Below are 20,316 nucleotides of genomic sequence, written 5' to 3'. Positions count from 1 at the left end.
GTGTTGACACTGGAGAAAATCTTCGCAGCTCACCGGTGTGTCTCCAACCACGTACCGGGACATTGTGCACCCTCAAGTTTAGTCATCTAAAAGATAGTATAGAATTAGTAATTGCAGAATACATACAATTGCACACGCGCAATTCTCTGTTTCGCCGCTGAGCACCTAGGCTGTTGCGCCCCATCCACTCCCACTGCACTGAGGTGACTGCCCACCGCTGCGCAAACAAGTCTGTCTGCTCACCTTACGCCACAGGCGGCTGTCGAAGAGGCTCCACCACGTGCCGAAGCAACCTCCTCACCCATTGTGTACTCTAGGTGAAGCAGAGCTCACAATTCAGGTTGAGTTTGGATTGCAGGATGGCCTTGCATCATCGCAGGCCTGCTAGAGGAAAAGCAAGATAAGATTGTGCGTCAAGCGTCCATCAAAGGAGAGAAAAAGAGAGAGAGAGAGAAAGCAAGAGTGAGAATAAGACAGAGAGAAAAAGAAAGAGTGAGAGGAAGACCAAGAGAAAGAAACAGTGAGAATGAGAGTAAGAGAGAGAGAGGAGAAGAAAGAAAGAGTGAGAGGAAGGCAGAGATAAAGAGTGAGAGAGACGAAGAGCGAGAGAAACAGAGAGGAAGAGAGAGAGAGAGAGAGAGAAAGAGGAAGAGGGAGAAACAGTGTGAGAGGAAGAGAGAGAGAAGGAGTGTGAAGGAGAGAAAGGAAGAGATGAAGAGGGACAGTGAGTGCCCATACTGTGGACAAAACACTCACTGCTCACCTTCACGCCACGCTGTGTCGCCAACAATGTGCCAGGACCTAGTAGAGCCCTCAAGCTCCCACATCTGGAACATAGTACAGAATTAGTAATGGTAGAGTATATACGACTGCGTACTCTTAAATCGCTGTGGATCCAGGCTGCTGTACCCCATCCACTCCCGCCGCCCAGACGTATTTGCCCGCCACTGTGCACCCAGGCCTCACTGCTCACCTTTTCACGGTAAAAGGCACCCTCCACATCATGCAGCCGCGCTCCGCAAGCCAACAAGTCTTACATTTGGTGCTGCGTCTTGATTTTTCCATGGCAGAGGACATACTAGTGCACCTATCATCATCGCAGGTTCCACACCCGCTCAGTCCTTGCAGTGCCACTAATTCAGTGACCAGTGAGGCCACGCACGTGGCGGTAGGCCCCCTGTTCGATGGCTCAGGCCTACATGAGGTGTCCGGCCTTCCGGGACGGGCCATCACAGTGCATGCGGTGAGAGCAACTATAAAATGGCTTGGAGCACGTGCGCCCTGTCTTTTTTATTGGTAGGGTCACATTTACTGTGACGCCTGTGCTGGATGGATGTGATGTGGGTGTATACCAGCCATGAGGGAGTGGCTGTGGCATACTGACAACTAGACCTGTGACTAGCAGATCACTACAATGAAAATCTCGGACATGTAGCGTTGTTATCCTGCCCTGTAAGCGTAAGCAGTGTGGGCTGGCCTGGCGTATGCCAGTCCTGCGTGAGGCTGTGAAGAATGACTCCGGAGCTATGGGTGTGGCTCCATTGTGAGCTGTATGAGGAATCAACTGATGTGGCATTGTTGCCAGATTGGGCTAGATCATGCACAATTGGGCTATATTTTCCCTGGTTGTGGGGTACGATTTTGGTGTGTGCTAGTTTCCAGATTATAAATATATATACTGCGCTCCAGCAAAGCAATATGTCAAAGCGCTTTATTAGACAAATATTTACTTGGCAGCCTGCTGCAACATCAATTCCAATGCATTCACCGCCTGCTTGATGATGTCCCTGTCCCTCCTTCCTTAAAGTAGCAATATTGGGCTACTTTGGACTACTTTTTGGTTGGCTTTGGGCTAGAGAATGCTTAAAAAAATCGGGCGCTGTTGTCACCCGGGTTGCAAGCGTCAATGTGTCACTCTGTGAGCCAAGTCCCACAACATGGCCAACAAGGAAGGTACGGGGAATCACTGACCCTACATTCATCCATAGTTCCACATAAGAAAGATGGTTGACATGACACATCTGTGTGGATGTGAATGTTTATTGCACATGCAGTGGTGTATTGCAGCTGTAGCAATACAAGGCCATGCAAAGCCCAAATTTAAGTGTTTGGCACATGGAGGGCAGCCAATTAGAGACAAGCTCGTTGTCAGAGTTAGGCTGCGCCAACATATGTACTTATAAAATCACTCCGCCAATCTGCACGCACCTATAAATTCACTATAGACTCTCATTGCAGTACTCTAATCATCCAGTCTCTACATATGTACTTGTACAATGACCGAGACAAAGTTACATAACCAACATTTTCTCCCTCTGTCAAAGGTAAGTTGGTTGCATTCGCTGTCCAGAGCACAATGTAATGTGGTAGGGCCCAGGGGCAGCATGTTGCATACATAATGAACACACAGACTCAGATAGATAGTGGAACTGGGTACGGGCACGTGCGCTCAACTCCTTTTTATTACCAGGGTCACATGTCCAGTAACATCTGTACTGGATGCGTGTGGGGTGAGTGTAAGCCTGCCCTCCCGGAATGGTGGGTGCTGGCAACAAGCACAACAGTAATCATTGGTTCAGACACAGAGATTCAATCATAAAGGGTCAATGATTTGTGCTGCACTAAGGTAGGGGCACCAGATGTGAAATAATACACAAAAGACTCTATCGTAAAGGGTCCATGACTTGTGATACAATGAGGTAGGGGCACCAGATGTGAAACTATACACAAAATATTGTATCAAAAAGGGTCCATGAGTTGTGCTGCACTGATATAGGGGCATTATAAGCATTCAGCGTGTGTGCAGCCAGCAATGATGCGTGGTCTGGGTAGGCCGCACTGGGATTAATGTCTCTTGCCTCCTGGACTGCGTCATCTGCAATTGCGACTCGATGTGAATTGTGAGCCCTGCTATCCGCAGTGTATATCGAAGGCAGTAGTCAGCAAAGACATTGAGGAAAGCTTTTAGTTATAGTTACAAATTTTCATTTAAAAAACAAAAAACATAGGTTTCAGGGACGTATTAGTTACAAATTAGCATTTAAAAAACCTTTAAAATTCACTGAAAAAACCATAGGTTTCAGGGACGTTATAGTTAGTTGCATATTTCACTCGTACAAAACCATAGAAATTCGCCCGTTATAGTTAGTTGAGCTCCCATGCATGCTTTTAAATAATCAATGTGAGAAAAACAAGGACCCCCTGGGTAATAGTTATGGAAAACTCCTAGGGCAGGGAAAATCAAGTGTGTGCAAAAATCCTAGGCAGTCTGAATGATAGACAACAAGTTATGATACCCACTTATAACTAGGACCAGGCGTGCAAAAAGTACATAATCATACGTAAAAGACAAACATATTTTTAATAAACATAGTAAAATTCATATATAAAAAATACACAATGACAAACGATACACTGTTGCAAATAATTAAAATAATAATTAAAAAGACACCATAATAAATTTCTACAGGGTGCCCAGAAACAAATGAAGAAGAAATACTCCACTTTTAAATAATCCCTGGGTGGGCCAGGTCTCAGGGGGCATGTCATAAATATAGGAGGGGGCACACGGGACCCCCCCTCCTAGGGCTTATCAAAACCCTGGGGACACCACCTCCTCAGGGCACTTCTCATTATTAATGCAGGCAGGTCCAATGAACCCGTATGCAGCCCCAGAGACCAACACCTCCCTGGGGCTATTTCGTCTCCTTATATGGGTGGGGGGCCTCAAGGTCCACCCCTGGCCCAGGGACCACCACCTCCCTGGTGTTAATTTAAAGTATATTGGGGGACCTTGCAGACCCCCCTCACCCTGGGGACTACAGTCTCCCCGGGGCACTCTTTTATTAAGAAATGCAGGGAGGCCTTACGGAGCACAAATACACTTTATTTGAGGGTGACCTATATCAGTAGAAGTGGGGGACTGCGATGGGCACCTGTTTCGCCCCCAGTTATGCCTGCTTGCATGTAGGCTGGACGGGTGGAACAGGTGCTCCGCAGAGAACATGCACAAACGTGAGAAAACCACATTGTATAGTGGGTCAGATTTATAGACAATTTATTTGTGATCTGGAGAGGAACTACTAACTCCGCAGAACAGTTTGTTAACCGTCTAAATTTCAACGATTCAAATTTGAAATTCATGGATACCATCAGTAAAAGCAGTTTAACACTTCTAGATGTAGAGGTGTATGTTGAGGCAGGGAAACTTGGGACCAGACTCTACAGGAAGGAGACTGCAGGGAATACAACCATGCATGTATCAAGCTTTTACCCGGCCCATACTAAACAAAGCATTCCATATGGTGAAATGCAGCGAGCAATTAGGTATTGCAGCACACCAAGTGGATTAATCAAGTGTCAGAATTAGATGAGCCAGAGATTTCATGAGAGGGGTTACAGGGGAACAATGGTTGAGGAAGCACTCATGCAGCTTATATGAGAAAACGTGAGGCGACCCTATTTTTCGAAAAGGACTCTAAGAAGGAGAAGATAGAACCCCAGATGCGATTTCTCACTACATACGATACTCAAATAAAGAATTTAGGGATCTGGTCAATAATTCTTAATACAGACCTGGTGATTGGGAAAATATTGCCTGGACATCCCCCTCTGACTTATCGTAGAACTCCATCACTAAGAGATGCGATTGTTAAAACAAGCCCGGAAATGGAAACGTGACCTAGGATGGTTAAGACCTTCACCTGGTTTTAAGAAGTGTAGCAGTTGTAGAGCATGCAGTATAGGTCAGAACACCACCGTTTATTCAACTCCCTTTGGCGATAGGAAGGTTAAGATCAGGGGGGCCTACACTGTAAGACTGAGTTTGCGGCCTACCTGCTAACCTGCACGTGTGGTTTGCAGGTGGTAGGGAGCACAAAATTGCAGGTTCATAAAAGAATCCTGCAACATATGAGGGCGATCACTAATGCGGACCTGTCATACCCCGTAGCTCGACACTGTGAGCTCATGCATCAAAACGATCCTACTCAAGTAAAATACTTTGTGCTAGACACAGTCCCGACAAATAGGAGGGGTGGTGATCGTGTAAGAACATTACGCAAGCTTGAAACAAGGTACATTCTCACAATTGAACACCTAATAGGCTTAACTTTGATGAAGAATTCCATTCCTGTCTTTAATATCTACAGTGAGATAACTGTGGTAATCCATAAGCATTTTAAGTGTTGATGAAAATAAGATGTAACCTAACTGACTCCTTGTTAAGATGGCCTGCTTCCAGGAGTTTAGAACAGTAAAATGGCACGATAAGACACTAGCTGGAATTATAGTTGTTGAATGTGAAATATTATTCATTGATCAAATGGGTGGAGAATAGTAAATATGTACTATAGTTATAGGAGCAAATGAATTATTGTCCGGTAACAAGCATAGTAATCAGGCACTTGTCTGCAATTTTGAGCTATATTTAGTTTGAGTAGACAAATTGTGCACTTTACTTTGACACTTGTCTTTTACCTACAGATTATTAAATGCTCAAAGGAACATTGAAAGTACTTGAATGTTCCTTATAAGCACATCATACCTTACAATTGATAAATTTCATGAATCATGTCCTCTCCATCTCAAAATAACTTTGATTCCATACTGAAGTTAAAAATACCAAGTGATTGAACTTGAGTTACAAAACAGTATTACCTAATGTTATGTGAACTGGGAGTCTTTCTTTGATGTTAGTTTGACCCCTGGAAAGATAAGGCCACCCAATTCAATTCAATTCAAAATTAGCTTTATTCGGTTGAAGCAAACAACCATAAAAGCACACAAATTATACATAACAAGTTAAAAACAATTCATTAGGGGTTAATATCCATTTAAACATGTAAATCTGATTTCATTAAAAAAAAGTACATTAAGGCAATACACTACTCTTACTAGTGTGGCTCAATGGTTAGAGCGGCAGACCCTGATGCAGAGGTCTGGCCTGGGACCAGGGTTCAATTCCCTCCTCGGCGGGTCTTGGGCTCAATTTCCTCGGACCTGATAATTCTCGCCTCGGTGCCTATTCTAATCATGGGTCCCACTCTGCAACTCTGGGCAATAGCTTGCTTAATTTCCACAATGGCCCCAACAGCGCTGGGATGCCTGGCTTCACCTTGGTGGTGCCCAGGAGTGGACATTTCACAGGGAAAAGCCAGGAAGGGTTCCACAGCGGTATGCGTTACAGCGCCAGGACACCCCAGTTGGGGTATTAGTGCGCTTTACAAGTACAAATTACATTACATTACATTACTAGGTTTGACATAAGGCCTGATGTTAACAATTAACACTTAGCAGCTTTTAGGGACAATAGACATTATCGCTATGAGAACAGTAAACACGTTATAAATTTACACTATTAACAATTAAAAGGCTAATACAAGACGGGCACAAACCCAATATAATAAATAACCAGTTTTAATGTAATATGGTTACGTTAATAAAAACCAAGTTACACATGAGATATAAAGTGCAAAGTGCTCTAAACATCCTGTTTACCTCTGGCATTATGGAGATTAAAAATACATTAAAACAACATGCTCTTCCTGGCCTTAATTGAACTGAGAATAAATGTAGCTGTGAAGAAACAAATCCCAGGTTCTTCAAGAGCAAATAATAGGGACATAGCAGCTTTTATGGTCTTGGCCTCATATTTTTTTAAAAGTGGTTTAAGAAACGCAATTCTAAAAGGCAAAGAGAAATCACATAAAAGTAAAAAGTGCATGGTGATCTGCTTTGTGGTCCCATCACAGGGGCATGGGGAGGACGAATGCATTTTCATAATAGGAAACGCAAACAAATGGTGCACTAGGCCTATCCTCATTCTAGTTAAAACAAAGCGGTGGGAGGATCTAGTAACAAAGGAAAGGTACCCTTGAAAACCCAGCGTATAAGTATACATATGGTACAACTGGTACGTGTTCTGTTTCCTAACTATTTCCTTCCTCTTTTCAATCCTATGGGACATAAAAGTTCTTTTCAACTCCTGTTTAGACAGCGGTGGTAAATCATTAAGATTACCCAAGATCGATCTGTCAAATATGTCACCGTAGGATTTAATTAAATAGCTAAGCCAGGGTATCTTTGTGCCATTATCCAAACTCAAACAATCATTAATAATGGCCTTTGTAAAAAAAGTCTCCTCCTTAGACCATATTGATCTCCATAGCTGCAGTGGTCTCATGGCAATTAAGTCCATCAAATAGTTAAGACCTACTTCACTGTGAATAAGTTCCGTGGATGCTGAGGCTGGCAGACATAAAAGCTTCTTTACAAAGGTATTCTCTTCCGATTGTAAATTCCCACTAGATTGGTGGCCCCAAAGCCCCGCCCCATAAAGTGCGATCGATGTGCATCTGGCTTTATAAATATCAATAATATCTTTAATCCGCCGGTCCCCCAAATTAATGGCAAATTTAAAAACACTGTTTATGCTCTTTCTAAGTTTAACCTGAACATGTGACCTCTCATAGTTCCATTCCCCATCTGAGGAAAAGGAGATACCTAGATAACAAAAGGTCTCCACATTTTGTATTTTGTTACCTTCGATGGAGAATGGTTTCAGACTTTTATATTTCGGGCCGCACACCATTGTAAAGGTTTTAGTATTATTTATCAACAACATCCTCTTGATAATAAAGGCGGCGAATCCATCAATTAACTTCTGGAGGCCCACCGTAAGTAAGTAAGTAAGTAAGTATGTTGATTAATTAAAATCATTACAAACAAGAATAGATAAAAGCAACCTACATAAACAAACATATACTATGCACAAAGTTATAATCATATTAAAATGATCATCTAAAATTGCATTAATACAGTCAATTCCATAATAATGTTTAAACGTTTACACACTGTTTAAAATACAGGTATTAACTAGAGTACAATATATTAGCAGCTTTCACTGTTATAGCAGCATTTAACTTAAAGTGACAGTGTTGGCAGTAGGAAATACTAGTATAATACATTTTTTGCTGTTTTCCATTTACTAGCTATAGTAAAGTGCAATGTGCATAACTATAGTAGATTATTCTAATAGACCCTTCAACATTTTGAGTTAAACAATTCCTAAAATAAGTTTATTTTTTTACTTTGGGGCCCACCTGTGTTCTTGATAAAAGCACAAAAAGGGGGTGGTGATGGACAGAGTATCTGAGTTAATCAGAACACTCCTACCCAGTCAACAGATCAGGGCTTGATCCATCACCGTTTTTTAGCTCACTGCACCATCCCAGTTCAGAACCTGGCTATATGCAAATTAGTCTGTCCCTGGCCCAGTGCATCATGGGAACAGGGCAGACCAAACTACCAAGCCAATTCTTCACTGGAAAGGAAACAAGCTTCCGGGGACCGGTTTCTGGCATTACAGCCGTCTTCGGCCCAGCTTGCTTGAATCCTGATGGTGCAATGAGCAAGGGACTCATGTCTGAGCATACCCTTCCACACTCATGGTGGCCAAAATAATTACAAAAAGGGGGTGGTGATGGACAGAGTATCTGAGTTAATCAGAACACTCCTACCCAGTCAACAGATCAGGGCTTGATCCATCACCGTTTTTTAGCTCACTGCACCATCCCAGTTCAGAACCTGGCTATATGCAAATTAGTCTGTCCCTGGCCCAGTGCATCATGGGAACAGGGCAGACCAAACTACCAAGCCAATTCTTCACTGGAAAGGAAACAAGCTTCCGGGGACCGGTTTCTGGCATTACAGCCGTCTTCGGCCCGGCTTGCTTGAATCCTGATGGTGCAATGAGCAAGGGACTCATGTCTGAGCATACCCTTCCACACTCATGGTGGCCAAAATAATTACAAAAAGGGGGTGGTGATGGACAGAGTATCTGAGTTAATCAGAACACTCCTACCCAGTCAACAGATCAGGGCTTGATCCATCACCGTTTTTTAGCTCACTGCACCATCCCAGTTCAGAACCTGGCTATATGCAAATTAGTCTGTCCCTGGCCCAGTGCATCATGGGAACAGGGCAGACCAAACTACCAAGCCAATTCTTCACTGGAAAGGAAACAAGCTTCCGGGGACCGGTTTCTGGCATTACAGCCGTCTTCGGCCCGGCTTGCTTGAATCCTGATGGTGCGGGCCGAAGACGCCTGAAATGGCAGAAACCGGTCCCCGGAAGCTTGTTTCCTTCCCAGTGTAAGAATTGGCTTTTGTAGTCTGGTCTGCCCTGTTCCCATGATGCACTGGGCCAGGGACAGACTAATTTGCATACAGCCAGGTTCTGAAACTGGGATGGTGCAATGAGCTAAAAAACGGTGTTGGATCTAGCCCTGATCTCTTGACTGGGTGAGAGTACTCTGCTTAATTCAGAGACTCTGTCCATCACCACCCCTTGTTGTAATTAATTTTGTCCACCCTAAGCGTGGAAGGGTATACTCAGATGTGAGTCCCTTGCTCATTGCACCATCAGGATTCAAGCAATCCGGGCCGAAGACGCCTGAAATGGCAGAAACCGGTCCCTGGAAGCTTGTTTCCTTCCCAGTGTAAGAATTGGCTTTTGTAGTCTGGTCTGCCCTGTTCCCATGATGCACTGGGCAAGGGACAGACTAATTTGCATACAGCCAGGTTCTGAAACTGGGATGGTGCAATGAGCTAAAAAACGGTGTTGGATCTAGCTCTGATCTCTTGACTGGGTGAGAGTACTCTGCTTAATTCAGAGACTCTGTCCATCACCACCCCTTGTTGTAATTAATCTTGATAAAAGCACGGCATCGTCTGCATAGAGTAGAACTGGTGCCTCCTTGCCTTCCACTAAAGGGGAATCCGCCTGGATCAATTTAAGGGCCGCATGCACTTCGTTAATAAATAAAGTAAAAAGCAATGGGGCTAACATACAACCTTGGCAGATACCACGTTTTACTTTAAAATTAGGGGGTACATTCTCCCATGTGGCCAGACCATACTTTAGTTGATACATTTTCGTACAGCCTAGCTAAAAAAAAATAATGGGGTTAGGTGCACCAAGGTTAAGTAAAACAGGCCATAAAACTCCATGATTCACCAAATCAAATGCGCTGCTTAAATCTACAAAACATAAAAAAGCAGACCCTGTTTGGCTTTAGTATATTTCCCTATTCAAAGCTCCAAATTAATACTCTGTTCTAATGTACCTAAGCCTTTTCTAAAACCATATTAGGATTGGGCCAAGATATTGTTATCCGAAACCCACTCCTCCAGTCTTATCAATAAGACTCTACTCATTATTTTGACCAAGGAGTCAAGTAAAGAAATGGGTCGGTAATTTTTTGCTTCCGTTTTTTCTCTCTTTTTATAAATAGGGATAATAACTGATTCCCCCCATGAGGAGGGACAATCCTCAATTACTGCAGCATTAAAAACCCTAGTAAGTATGGTCCCCCATAATTCTGGTATAGATTTATATACATCTTGTACCGAAATTCCGTTTCTGTCATTATTAATATGGCATTGTTAGCCTGAGGTAGCTGCATGCACATGTATTCATAGTTATGTACCATTTAGTGTTAATACGAAGAGTAGCTTTTGGTTCTTATTATATTTTCAGTTACACCTTATTTAGAGAAACCACACTAACGCCATTTTGTATTTGACGTGTATTTAACAAGGACCCCCTGAGTATATGGATCTTATAGTTCCTAGGTCAGGGAAATTAATACATTTGAAAGGCAACAACCTAGGCAACTAATGTCTAGAACACATTAATGGTGAATTAAATAAACAATTGGCTGAGGCTGACTGTAAGACTTGAGTATTTTTATTTAGCAGTTACACAGTTAATAAATCATTAATATAACACAATCGTAAAGGTTAAAATTTCATACAACAACAAAATATTCTTTTGCTAAAAAGATTATAAAACAAGAACAAATAAAGACACAAGTTAAAAATCTGTTTGTCAATGGTAAATAAGTGGCGAAAAATGGGTCTCTACGCGCGTTTCGGCGGCAAGCGCCTTCTTCCTGGAGTAGCCACACAATTTCTATAAAGTGAAAATACACATAGATTATATATATATAAAATTACATAATAACACAATTTATACAGTTGAAAAGGTTTTTAACATCTGGAATTTTAATTTTTACAGCCAGTTAGCCCAGTTTCTGGTTTACAGATTTATAAAACAACAGTAATTTCCATTGTTCATTTTTATCCCTGTCATTTCCTTACATGATCTGTCTTAGTCCAAAAAGACACATGTCTTAAATTGGAGATTAAAAGTAGGGTATAGGACAACATGATAGAGAATGGCATGTTGCGTGTATATAGGATATATAAAAATATTTTTGAGGATATCCTATTTCAGTAATTTGAGAAGCACTCATTGATGATTTAGACAATTCATAGCCGCCCAAAGAAATGAGAGAGGAGAAAAGCAAAAGGTCTTTTAAGGGCTTGCTATGATGATGTATTGATAAGTAAACAAATACATGACAGCGCAAGTATCTTAACTTACTTTTATATAGACCAAGACAATAATGCTTTTTAATTCCCCTACTATGGTAGTGTTTTCTTTTATCTTAATATTTATGTCTGTAGTACTTACTATGAAGATCAATTATGAACACTGGTCAAGACGATTTTCTATTTCTTATGCAATTCTTTTTAGATCAAGTGTTGCAGGAGCTTGGGTAAAAGATCATACTTGTTATTAGTTTTTTATTCCAAATGTGAAGGTCAAACACATGTATTATTTAGTAGTTTTTTACCTGATTATCAAGAACACAAGTAGGTAATTCCCGCTGGCCGGAGCCCTTTGAGTGAAGCAATGCTGGATAAGATACACTAGGTCGGAATCCTCCTCAGATGATTTCTAGATATCTATTTTTGGAGATGGTATAAAGCCGGAATTATATCTATTAGTCTTGTTCTTAATAATGATTCAGTTAGATTTAATTTCTTATACGTAGATGGACTTAGTTTCTAATAATCGCGTTGTCTAAACTTTATCTGATCTTACCTATTGGTTCAATTACTGTTGTTTTCATTTTCTTAAGCCCAGTCAGTGATCTATGATATGATCTGGTGCCAAATGCGATGTATTGAGTGGTGTTCTAATGGTCCAAAAAAAGAAAAGAAAGGAAGAGGAGGCAAGAATTACATCTATATCTTTATACAGATCAGGTTAAAAAATACCTATGACTCTTCTAATCTTACCAGTGGTAGCGGGGTCTTATATTTCAAAGGTGTGGATGGTGCGAGAAGGATTTTCAAGGATTCTAGATGGGTGGGGAGGTGATATTAAAAGATCTCCCTGCCTGTGGATATAAAGAGGGAGGCATATTAAGTTCCATTTAGTTGAATGGAGGGAAAAAGGGTTCTGCTGTTGGCTCATAGCGATTTGTTTTGGTGTAGCGTCTTACCTCAGGATAATCGGCAGGGCTCACTATGTCCGGCGGCAGCGGGATGGTCCGTCTGGCGATGCAGATGCGGGAAATGCTGATGAAATGCCCGTCAGTGGGAGGTGTCTATATATGTTCGATAATTGGTGTCAATTGCCAACACCTATGTTGTATCTATGTTTAACTATTCTGACGCGTCAATTTTGGGAGGAGTTTCCCATGTAAGCACATAATGGCGGATTTACTAAGAACGCTTCAGTGATTGGTGGTGAGGCGCTTGCGTGTTTGGTGTTCGAAAGCGAAAAGGGACTCAGTTTTGTAGTTTTAGTATGGTGTGACTCGCGCGCTTGTGTTATTTGCGCTTACGAGTGAAGACAGACTTTGATTCTGTAGTTTGCAGATAGTTTTTTCATTGTAGCGGCTAAGCACTTACAATGTATGGATTGTGGGGGAAGAGAGACCCGCGAGAGAAATGCATTTTATTGAATGATTATAAAATTAATGGATTTACTTAGGGCAGCCTTTTTTTTAAAATAAAATATAGGGAAAATATGTATATATTCTCTATATGTTATTTGTAAATCACAGAGTATATAGTGTTTATTCTTTTTTGGAATGATACTATGCTTCGAGGTTGCCTTCTTCAACTTTTGACTCTATTAATAATATTGTCATATTTTGCTAGTTGTTTCATCAATTCTTCATTCTGATTGGTAGGGGCATTATGAATACGGTAGTACATACTTATATTCACTCGTGGGTTTAAATGCGTGTATATAGTTAAATTTTGAAGAAAAGAATTTTCAGGAGATTGCGTGTTCCCACGGAATTTCATTATTCATTCCTTGGCGGAAAGTATTAAAAATAAAAATCCAAAAGACTTCCCTTTTCTTTCGGATGGCTGTACCGCCTTTGGAGTCTGGGGTGTGGATTTTTTCAAGGATTCTCCATTTAAAATCATCAGCACAGTGACCCTTCTCTATGAAGTGCTTTACCATTGGGCAAGCAATTTTTTTGGTTCTTATAGCTGAGCGATGTTCGTTCAAGCGCGTCTGAATCGTACGTGAGGTTTCTCCCACGTATCCCAGGAGACAAGGACATTGTATGAAATACACCACGTTGGTTGATTTGCAGTTCCACATTTCCTTTGCCTTCGTTTTATGGTCATTGTGTTCGAATTCTTCACCTCGCAGAATATTTCCACATGAATTACATGAGGAACAGGGAAAGGTCCCTTTTATTGGATTGTTTGTTAGGATTGATCTTTGACTGAAATTATCTTTCTGTATACTATTTTGAAAGCGGGAATGGACAATGAATTCTTTTATATTTTTATTTCTCTTGTGGGCAAAGAGTGGCTTCATCAATTTTTGTTCATTGGAGCAATTGCTATTTAATATATGCCAATTTGAATTTATAACTTGTTTTACCTTTTCATTTACAGTGGAGTGTTTTGTTATGCAGACTATTTGGTCATTAGGTTTTGGAGGTTTAGTTCGCAGGAGACAGTCTCGGTCATAATACCGTGCTCGCTTGTAGGAATCTCTCACTAAACGATGAGGGTAGCCTCTATCGATAAATTTGGTTCTCATTGTTGCAGCTTGCTTATCAAAGTCATTAAGGTTCGTACAATTACGTCTGACACGTAAGAATTGGGAGAAGGGGATACTATTTTTTTGCGATCTTGGGTGGAAGCTACGATAGTGTAGTAGTGTGTTCCTCGCTGTAGGTTTTGTGTGGAGATCTACTTTTAGAGTACCTTCCTCATTTATAATTTCAATATCCAAAAATTCTACTTTCTCATTGCTGATATGAGAAGTGAAATGGAGGTTAGGGTTTGCTGCATTTATCCATTGGAGGAATTCCTCTAGAGTTTCTCTCCCATCGGTCCAGACAAAGAAGATGTCGTCAATATATCTGGACCAATGGGAGATGGACTCATAAAAGGGGGCAATCTCATTCTGAATGAATTCCTTCTCGAAGGCTGCCATGAAGATATTAGCTATCGATGGTGCTACTGAGGCGCCCATGCTTACACCTTTGATCTGGCGATAGATATGGGACCCAAATTCAAATATATTCTCTGTTAATACAATTTCTAGACAGGCAAGCAAAAATTCTTTTGGGCAGGGAATTTTGTGTAAATCAATGAACCAACTTGTGGTTTTCATAGCATCAGTCAGAGGAATATTACTATATAGGGACTCTACGTCCATTGTAACCAATAGTTCATTGTTGCAGTTAAATGCAATTCCTTCAATTTTCTGTATCATGTGGCCTGTATCACGTATGTATGAGTCAATTTTAGGGATAAAAGGACGCAGATAATTGTCCACATATTTAGAGAGTGGTTCAGTTACAGTACCTATGGTGGAGACAATGGGACGGTACGGGGGGTTGTCGGCATGTTTGTGTATTTTGGGAAGACCATAAATACAAGCAGTTTTTCCCTGATTGTGGTTCAGGAAGTCGAATTCTTTGGCATTAATGCATCCGTCTTCCAGGGCAGCTACGGTTAGGGACATGATTTTCCTAGATAAATTTATTAGAGAATGAGATCTCAAAGGGACATAGAATGTAGGGTCATCCAGCATTTTAAGCATATTGATTTCATATTCGGATGTGTCAATAATTACTATGCCACCTCCTTTATCACATCCCTTAAAAGTTAAGTTTTTGTTATTTGAGAGGGATGTTAGGGCTTGGTGTTCTTCCTTTTCTAAGTTGTAAATTGGTTTAGGGATGAACCTTAAGGCTTGATCTAATTTTTTCAAAACTACTAGCTCGAAAGTAGCAACTTCCGGCCCCAATTGTTCAAGGCCCGGGCTGAATGTAGATGGAAGACAGAGGGGTTTTATGGAGGGATGTTCTTCATCTGATGTGATATTTAGAGCAAAAAACTTTTTCAGCCGGATTTTCCGGAAGAAGGAGATTATATCACAGTACAGCTCAAATAAATTGAGTGTGGAGTGTGGGACATAGGATAAACCTTTGGATAATAAGTTGGTACTATGATTATCTAACTCTAATTTCGTTAGATTGAAGATGGGAATCACATTCCTTGTTTCCAATATTGTCTGCTTCGGGTCTCGCGGACAAAGTGTGGCTCTTCCTGTTGGTGATGGGCCTGGGGCTGGTAGTTCCCTCTCGATTGACCTTGGAAGTGGACTCTGGGGCGTCCCCGAGCGCCCCCTCGGTTCCCTAAAAAAGGTTGTCTACGGTTTCCTCTGTTAGGAGCTTGATTATAAATTGGATCTGGATCGTAGTAACCCTCATTATTTTCATTTTCAGAGTCAGAGGTCTCTGAAAATGTATTCACACGTTGTTTTTGTTGCTGTTGGTCAGTAGTTTCAGCAGTGTAATGATTCTGTTGGTAAAAGTCTGCTCTCAGGTAAGGATAAGTATTTTCAATGGTGGCAAACCTTTTATCTTTTAATAATTTGTCATTTTTCCTTTTTTCTAAATAGTTAGTAAACGATTCTAATTCTTTATTGCATTCATCAATTTTCTTTATGGATTCCTCAATATTCCCCATTTTTTTGATCTTATCTTCTAAGTCTTCTACTTCTGATCTTACTTCTGCTGCTAGTTCTTTGGCGGTCTCGACGATGAGCATCATCAGGTCTCTTGAACATCTACTGGCAATTCTGCTCCATTTGTCCAGAAATGCTTTGTAGTGAACAAAAAGACCCGGGATGTTTCTGACTCGGAGACCCATGGGGATGATACCTAACCTTAAATAAGCCAGCATGAATTCACCATGCGCTTCAATTCTTTTAAGTTTCTTTTTTAGTTCTACTAGTTTTTTGGTATCGTCATTATTTAATTCACCATTAATGTGTTCAAGCCATTTTGTATTTGTCCACTTTGTCCTGGGTAGTGATCACGTGTTGTTTTTCATGTTACAGAGCGAGTCCCAATTAGTTGAGTTACAGGACAGCTGAATTCACAATGTTTTTCTCTGCTCTAAGACTCAAGGTCGCATCTGGCTTCAGAGGTGATAAGCACATTCTTGCCGGCGCTGGGCTGTTACTCCCATGTACCATGTACCAAGACGTAAGGGAGTTACCCTTTCTGACCTTCCCCATAATAGCAGAAACGGACTTCTGAGCAGGCTTTGTGTGCCTTATATGGTTCTTCCTTAAGATCCTGTACCTATTAGGAGGTTGCCAAATATGGTTATTTCATGTAATGTAACTAAGGTATAAATGACTTGTCTCATGTGTAAATCGTCAGTCTTCTCAGCGCACTGATTATGGTGTGGACGAGGGGGCTCCTCTGCGCACAGATTCTTTGTTAATAAACGATTGCTATTTCTTCACTGCCAACTGACTAGTTATTTGGTGATGTTATTGGGCTATTGGTAAGTGTGGCCTTTCTCGATATTTTTCCAGTACAACAGTTGGCGACTCCGCCGGGACTCCGCATTTGGGGTCGTCCTCCCGTAATGCGGGGTGAAATAAGGACACTAGGGGGATTGCTCTGGTCGAGGGGGTGGACGCATATATGATTTTGGCCGAACTCCGCTCTCGCGATCAGAGAGCCCCAGCTGCTAGTGACCCCTCGCCGGAGTCCTACAGGTGTAACCCAGGAACCGATCTAAGTTGATCTTCAGGATTGGGCAGTGGAGAACTCGCAACCCTACTTGAGTACACCCGGTGAGTGTATTAGCTTGTTGTTTATGGATTGTGCTATTCAGAAATGTTTGAGCAAACAGTTAAATGGTTTTTATGGTTTGGTGGTCGGCGTACCACGAGGAGTTTCGGAGATCTGACGGGGCAGCATTGAGGCTGCATGGGCAGATGCTCCACGGACTTGTTTGGTGAATAATAGAGGTTACAATCAGATGCCTTGGTGTGGCATTTTTGAGTGCACACCTGGCCGGACTGTCCTCGGAAAGGCCCGTGGTTCTGCTTGGGTGACTTCTGGACACATCTGAAGCGGCGCTAAGGTAGCGGGCTCAGTCAGAATAGTCCTGTAGGTGAACCGGGAAGACTGCGGGATGGTCTGTAGGCCGGTTTGTGGTTAATTCCTGTTTAATGACCTCTTGGTAGTCTTCGGACTGCCTGATTTTCTTTGTTTCTGTTTGGTCCAGTGGCTGGAGGTTCACAACTTCTCTATGAACGGGAATCGACGGGCTCCGTTCCTTGGCGGTTTATATCGATCGAAAATTGAAAAGGAAAAGTGTTTGGCTTCTGAGGTGAAAAGTTGTATGTTCAAAAGTGCGTGTATGGTTAGTGTGGAATTGACGAAGATTGAGTGTGAATTTTGATCGTATGTGACGAAGTGTGAAGGGTGATCACCTAAAAATGTTGTGTTTTAGTAAAATGTTTTGGATGCTATTGTCGGCGGAAACATACACAATGAAAGTCAGCCTGCCCCGCCAGAAGGCAGTCCAAATTTTGATATGTATGTAAAACATGGTCTTACGCCCATTTTATTCAGCAATCTCTGGCATAAATACACCAAGGATAACGAAGAATTACAGTGGCCTGTAACTAGGTCTTTTGATGAGCAGAAGATACAGTATTTACAGGATTGTTTGTTCGCTAAAAGAAGTCGGCAGGGAATGTTTGATTCTTTAAGATTGTGGCAAAAGGAGGCAAAACGTCGTCGAATAAGAGAAGAGAAGTTGCTAAAAATACAGAATGGTCAGACTATAACTCAAAAGGCTATGGCATATGATAAGGAACAAACTGAGAAAAAGATAGAATGTTTAGACAGACAGTTTCTATTGCAGGCAGATAAAAGTTATACAGCTCGACCTGAGGTGGAGGATGAAATAGAGGACTTATTAGATACGTGTCCTCCACCCCCTAATGCTCCGCAACGAGTGTATCCTGCGATACCCCTGGCAAGTGCCTTCGGAGCACCCGTCGTGTTAGCTACGGCCCCTTAGACTTCTGCCACGACTATGTCAACGGGAACCATTTCTACTCCTGCCTTACGACCCCGATGCCTACTTTATTGACCGGCGATTCATTGACCCCTGTCATGTCCCCAATGACATTGATCTCCCCTTCGTCCTTGGTGGCTTGGCCTTCCCAGTCAGCCACTTCAACCCCTGTTAGGTTGGATTCGACCCCCTCCCATGTGCCCGGAATGGGGGGTGTTCGACGATTATATACACGTGCTGTTGTACGAAGCAAGGAAAAACAGATGGTGATAGATCAGGCGTCCCAGTGGGTGCGGAATGCTATATACAATGTAGAGGATATTTGGGGAACCATGAAGGATTACGAACCGGTTATGCAGCAATATACCTTAGAAACCATGGCTAATCGGTTGATTTCTTTGTGGGAACAATGTTTTGAGGACGGGAGAGCCCCGCAGGTCCTATATGATATTGTGGACCGGGTCCATAAGTTTGAACTAGGACCGGAGCATGTATATGGAACTTTGGTTACCATTATGCGATATCGGCAAAGATTATTTACAAAATGCCCCACATGGGATTCCCAGCATCCCATGCGAGAAGTCCAATTTATCATCCTGAAATTCCGGAACTTAAGGATAACGCCAATCAGGTCATTCAGGCCCGAGTTGAAGCAAAATTTCAAGAACAGTGGGTAAATACTCCTTGGAAACGAAGCGAAGTTCTATCCCTAAAATCTCATTTACCCGATCCACGTAAGAATCCCACTGCCTATTATAAAGAGCTTACTGAAGCAGCTTCTTCAGCTGTAGGACTTTGGCTGATATAGAGTTGTTTTTTGGATTATTGGTTCCAGTTGATGTATGGGGACAGGTACACGACCAACCCCACTCTAATGAGTTAGGGGGGATGTGGGAACAATTTAAGGCTTGGGATGGGGAATGGAAACCCGGAGATAAACCTAGAGCCAAGATTTTGGCATTGCCAGGTCGAATTATTACATATATGCACACTCTAATTCCACCCCGAAAAGTGGACTGGGATAAACTGACTGCATGTAGACAGAAAAAGGATGAAAGTGTATCAGATTTCTTTACTCGATTTGAAGGCGTGTTTATCGATTTTAGTGGACAGGATTTATCGGTAGAAGGGGGAGTAAGATTGTTTGCTAATCGATTCGTGACTAATTTATAACCGGAAATATCGGCACGGCTCCAGGCCGCCGAAAGTACTTGGACCACCTCTACTTCATCAGATATATTGAGTATGGCCAAATATTATGAGCATAAGGAAAATGAGAGTAAAGAAAAGTCGGATAAAAAGACTAAGGATCTTAAAACTCGTGTATTATTACAACAGGTGGCTTGGGGACGTGGCAGAAATGAAGGAGGAGGAAGGGGCAGGGACAGGACGTGGAGGAGGTCCAGCTGTGCTTTGGGCCAGAATCAGTGTGCTTATTGTAAACAGGAAGGGCACTGGCGAGCTCAGTGTCCTTTCCTTATAGCACAGAATGGAGCCGTGAAAGGCAGAGGTAGACGAAGAGGAGGGTGTGTGTCGATCGAGGCGACCTGAAAAGAGGGGAAGTGATACGAGGTGAGTCCAGAGGGAATTATTATGATAATACCAATGGGAAGCAGTATCACAATGAAAATTATGGAATGGACGAATCAGATGGATATTTTTATGCATAGGACAGCCACGGACAGAGAAGGGGCCAAGTGTCAATACCCGTGGACCAACAGAGGCCTACGTTAAAGGACAAATAATGGGAGTGTCTGAAAATGTTTTAGTGGACACTGGTGCAATGACCAGTTCGATTGCCCATTCATTGGTTCCAGGGGCTGCTCTGTCTGGGCATAATAATGTTTCAGTTGGATTTTCTGGTATTCCAGTAATAAGCCCCATTTCGAAGCCACTCTCATTTACGATAGGCCCAGTTAAGGTAGAATCTCCATTTCTGTTGACATCGCAATGTGGGGAAAATTTATTGGGATTGGATTTGTTAAAAAAGATGCACGCTAAGATTTATTGTTCTTCGGACGGAGTATATTTGACAGTACAGTCACCAGAACAATATACCAAACAGAATGTCATGAAAAACGACCAT

Source organism: Lissotriton helveticus, chromosome 2_1, assembly GCF_964261635.1.
Source record: "Lissotriton helveticus chromosome 2_1, aLisHel1.1, whole genome shotgun sequence".
Lineage (NCBI taxonomy): Eukaryota > Metazoa > Chordata > Amphibia > Caudata > Salamandridae > Lissotriton > Lissotriton helveticus.
Note: the sequence above shows the minus strand (reverse complement) of the source record.